A 5,334-nucleotide genomic window follows, 5' to 3' on the forward strand; every position below is an offset into this window, starting at 1 on the left:
TTTTTTTCTTTTTCTTTTTTCCCCACCTATTTTTATTTTTTTAAATTTTGTTAAATTTATTGGGGCGACATTGGTTAATAAAATTATATAGGTTTCAACTGTGCAGTTCTGTAATACAGCATCTGTATGGTATGAGAACGTTTTTGAATGTGTGAGTCTAGCTAGGGTAATAATTGGAAAGTCCTTCCTGGGTTTTAAAAAGTAGCTCCTTTTACAAAGATGTGGAGTGGTTCAAAGTCGCATTCAGATGCTTTGATTACATAGAATTTATGATCAGCATTATTTTTTAAGAAAAACAAAATGTAAATCAAGGAAAGGAATCAGCCTGCTTTTCGGATTATTCTTACCCTCAAGGGAGGAAATTACTGTCTTGGAGTGAGTAAACAGCAGGACTTCATCAGGTCCCTGAGACTGTTGACTGAGGTTCTGTGAGTGAGGTCATGGGACCATTGATGGCTTGAATGCCAGGTTTTTGGAGAGTACAGGAAACTTTCTCAAAGCCAGATCTGGATGATTTCCTTTTAGGGTAAACTTGTGTAACAAATTACCCATTTGATTGAATTGTCATAACAGAAATTATTAAGCAAATATTTCTGCTGAACCAGTACAGGTTCAAAATAAATCACTGCAAATGGAATTGTTACCCTTTCTCCAATTGTATAGCGCATATTCTGTTTATATTAAACCCTCAATTAAAGATCTCAACATTAAGTATATGTTTTTTTCAGTATATTTGATAAAATTTTCACCCACAGGTATATTTGTTTTCTAATATTGAGTAGCAGAGGCTCACAAATTTAGCTGTTTAAAACAATATCCACTTACAGCTCACAGTTGCATAGATCAGAGGTCTGGGACAGGCTTCTGTCTGCCCGAGTCTTACAAGGCTGAAATCAAAGCGTCAGCTGGACTGCGTTTCCCTCTGGAGCTCGGGGTCCTCTTTCAAGCTCTGATGGCTGTTGGAGAATTCATTTCCTCCTAGTGTACGACTGAGGCCCCTGTTCTCTCATTGGCTGTGGAGCGGGGCTGGTCTTAGTGGTTGGTTAGAGGCTGATGGCAGTTCCTTGTCCTCTGGCTCCCTCCGGATTCCCTCTCCAGCTTCTTTCAGGAAGGGCCAGCACCTTTTAAGAGCTCTTCTTATTCGGTCAGGCCCTGTATGATAATCTGTTTTGATTAACTCAAGGTCAGTTGATTAGTAACCCAATCATGCAGTGATTCCATCATATTCACACGGTCTGTTTGCCTTTAAGGGGAGGGAATTATACAAGGAGTGGATACAGGGGTGGGAAAGGGGGCATCTTAGGGACTGTATTAGAATTCTCCCTACCCCAGCGGGCAAAATGCTTTAATTTCAGCTTTTATAAGTACGGAAAGTAATGCTTAAGATGAAAGAGAATCAATGGCAAATGTCAGAGTCTAAGATATACTTCTCCAGCCAAAAGCACCATTTGCTCCATTTTCTTTGTCTTCCTAATGGGGTTACTCTAGGGCAGTTGTGCAGATTCTCACACTTTGTTATTAGGAGTGAGAGACTGCCAATGAGACCAATATGTCATTTGTCATAAACCTTGAGTCACCGAGTCAGAGGCAAGACTAACTATATAAGAAATAAACAATGTGTTTTTCTTGACCTTGCTGCACTACATGAAAATCTGTTGAACTCCAGTTTCTTTTAATATGACAGAGCTATGCAGCTCAGACTCACTCAGTGACAGCCTCCCTCTTTTTGAAAATTCATTTGAAAAGTGGAGGTCTATACCTTTTAACTCTTTGTTTTTAGAATTTAATAAATATGATGTATAAGACCTTTGTGGCTACACAATATATATTAGCTTCGCTACCCTGGAGTCGTTCTCATGAGATGAATAGGCGTGTAGGCTGGACTACGTCCATGTTACTTTCCAGCCGGTCGAGCACCCACAGAGTGAATACTCGGGGACTCTTAGGGGAGTCTTCTGGAACATTGCTCCTCTACTCTTCCGCTTTCCCAGGTTTGGACATTGTGTAATTTGTCTTCCTCAATTATTGATAGAGAAAATCACTCATTTTTCAGTAGAGTCCTCAGTATTCCTTGTTGCGTCTCTTGTCACTGGGCTGCCCCGTCGCCCACTTGACATTCATCCTAACCACCTTCCCTCTGGTCTCAGGAGATGGTCGGGCCCGTGTTCCAGTCAAAGCTAATTCTGCCACCTGTGCTTCTCTCCCTTTCTTGTTTTTTTCTAAGACTTTTCCTTAACCAGTCTTCTCTTTCTCCTGTGTTTCTTCAACATTTGTCCTTCCATGTGGTTCTGGATGTGACTTTCTATGTACTACCTTTGCTTGGTAGAATTATTTTAGGAATCTCTCTCTTGCCCTGTCTGTTTTTTAAAGATAAAATGCATACCAGTAGCCTTTCTTCTACAGTTTAGAACCTTTCTTATGACCTGGAGTTTTTAATTCACTTTCGAGGTCCCCTTTCAGTTTCCAGGACACAGAGAAACTTTGGCATGTTCTTGACCTGCTCAGCTTATCTCAGTTGAAGAGATGATTTTAGTTTCAGTCCTCAGTGTAGGGATCATGTGGTCCTGGTTCCTTCATGACGGCCCATTGCCAGCAGGCCTGAGAACCCAGGACAGAGCTCCAACCAGCTTTCCCTGAACAGCCTACGACACCAAAGTAAATCACAGCTGCCTCCATCTTTCTCGAACAAGTGCTTCATCGAACAAGTCTGTTTTCTTCTTTATTTTCCATGTTACCTCTCTGTTCTGTCCCTGCTTCCAAGATAGAACATATTTATCTTTTCTAGGGATAACTCCAAATACACACATATTTGAATTCTCGAAGAGAAGGTCACTGAAATAAACCTACTCCTGCGAGAGGAAGGATGCCTGCCTGTCTGAATCTCTCTCTTTCTGGCAAAGCCCATCTACTGTGTGATTTGGTTTTGCAAGTGAAGAAGCAGCTTTCGCAAAGTCTAAGGGGAAGGAAATGTGTTTTTCTCAGGAATATTTGTGATTTTGATAAGCTTTAGTAGCGGCCTCATATTTCCATGACTTGCCAAACGATCCATGTCATTTTATTCTGTTGTTAAAAAGGAAACAGGAAGAGCGCGTACAACAAGTACGTAAGAAATTGGAAGAAGCACTGATGGCAGACATCTTGTCACGAGCTGCTGACACAGAAGAGATGGATATTGAAATGGACAGTGGAGATGAAGCTTAAGAATATGATCAGGTAAACTCACACCAAACAGAGACTTGGAACTTAAGATGTTTTCTTTTCTTGCTTTTGCCCTTTGCAGCCTCCCTCAGCAGGGAGTAAAAAGGCTTCTCTCCTCTGCAGAGGTGGTGCATACGCTCTTGTTTGGCCGCTCTGTATTTAAGGGCCACATAAGTTACTGTAGCCTTTTCTCATTATGTGAAGACATTCACATGCTGCAGCCACTTCCAAGAGATGTAGCGTCCTTTATTAATGCCAGGTGGAAAACCTCCAACTTGTCCTTGGAGGAAAGTAGGGGACGAAGAAAAGTACTCTGCCAGGTAGGCTGCAGGGGATGAAGGCGGCTGTCATCTCCACTGCACTAGCTTTCTGGGGGTCTCCTGTCCCCCATTTAAAATTATGGCCACAGAGTAAGCAAAATCCCTCCCTTTTTTTCCTAGGTTCTCTCTAGCATAGACTCGATGCAGGGAGAATGACATTTCAAATTATAATAAATAATTTCCCTAAAAAAACAAATTTTGACCTGATTCTAAACTCACGTAATGAATTTCATGGGTTCTGGTCCATTGAGTGTATGTTCTCTTTAGTTGATTACAGGCTGATCTCCAGTGACATCTTGCTTCCCAACTTCTATCTTGCTTTGTTTTGGCATGCCTTCCCTTACTTTCTGCCACTCATAGCTGATTATTTATTGTGTCCTTAGAAGCCAAAACTGGGATGGAGGAAAGAGAAAGAGAAAGAAAGAGAGTCACACACACACAGAGTAAATGAACAGAAGATTAGAGAGTCGTAGCTCAGTATTTGGCGTTGAACCTCTCCTCCCTGCCCTTTCCGTTTGCAATGTGTGCCTCGTCCTGATAGTCATCCTTGCATTCAGTGCTGGGTCCTGGGGATGCAGCGGTGGACACAGTCGCACAGTCTTCCCACTCATAAAGCCTTAGTATAGTCGTATTAAAAAAAAGCCACTCACATGACTATGTAATTACCAACTGCGTTAAGTGCTGTGAGAGCCGATGGCCACAGAGCGAAGGTGACGTGAAGGGCCAACAAAGCGAGGATGTGGCATTCACTTTGAGCCTGAAAGCTGAGGGGACACACACTGAGCACTTTTTATGTACAAAGCGTGGTAACTAAATGCTAATCAAGGTTTTAAAAATGTACTCTAAATGAAATTTAGCCTCTAACTACATTTTCAGGTTTTGCTGTCCTTACCGGAGAAATCATTGAATTATTTAAGTTTCTTTGTTTTTCCTTATAGGTAACTTTCGGCCAACTTTCCCCAAGAGCAAATTCCTAGAATTGAACAAACACGTTTCCACTGGGTTTTGCCTGAAAAAAAAAAAAAAATGTACCCGAGCACATAGAGCTTTTTAATAGCACTAACCAATGCCTTTTTAGATGTATTTTTGATGTATATATCTATTATTCAAAAAAAAAAAATGATGTTTATTTTGAGTCCTAGGACTTAAAATTAGTCTTTTGTAATATCAAGAGGACCCTTAAGATGAAGCTGAGCTTTTGATGCCAGGTGCAATCTACTGGAAATGTAGCACTTACATGAAATATTTGTTTTCCCCCAGTTTTAATATGAATGGATCAGGAGTACCAAATAAACTTCCCAATTAAAGATTATTGTGACTTCACTGTACATAAACAGATTTTTATACTTTATTGAAAGAGGACACCTGTACATTCTTCCATCATCACTGTAAAGACAAATAAATGATTATATTCACAGACCGATTGGAATTCTTTCTGTCGAAGAACACGCACATCAAAGAGCCGCTTCTTAGGATTTCCAGTTTCCTTTCAGCTGTGTTCCCTGGGCCTCAGGTCTGAAATGGAGGTGGTAGGGAATAGTTTACACATTTGCAGTAGGCCTCCAGATACCGTGAGAATTGTGCTTTCACCAGAATTCCTAAGTTGGCATATAGCATGAGTAAATTTTGTTTTCTTTGCCTGTGACTAGTACTTTACTTTGATTAGTTGTGCAAAAATAAGGCATTTTCTTCCCTTGAGCATGAATTAGGTACACAGTTACCCTTCGGATGTTACTAGAAATCCGTATTTGTTGTTTAAGATCATTTTGCATTTTCTAATGTGCACTAACTTACTAAGTTCACAGGTGCCGGTCAG

The 5,334-nt window shown here is 40.8% G+C and overlaps 1 long non-coding RNA gene across 1 annotated transcript; it reads left to right on the top strand.

The window, feature by feature from the left end:
- Positions 1–3,047: 3,047 nt before the first annotated feature.
- Positions 3,048–4,938, top strand: LOC111740296. The gene is made up of 2 exons (XR_002780566.1): positions 3,048–3,213; positions 4,457–4,938. It is a non-coding gene; the product is annotated as an uncharacterized LOC111740296 (long non-coding RNA).
- The last annotated feature ends 396 nt before the right edge of the window (positions 4,939–5,334 follow it).

The sequence above is a fragment of the Pteropus vampyrus genome, unplaced genomic scaffold (assembly GCF_000151845.1).
Source record: "Pteropus vampyrus isolate Shadow unplaced genomic scaffold, Pvam_2.0 Scaffold3, whole genome shotgun sequence".
NCBI lineage: Eukaryota > Metazoa > Chordata > Mammalia > Chiroptera > Pteropodidae > Pteropus > Pteropus vampyrus.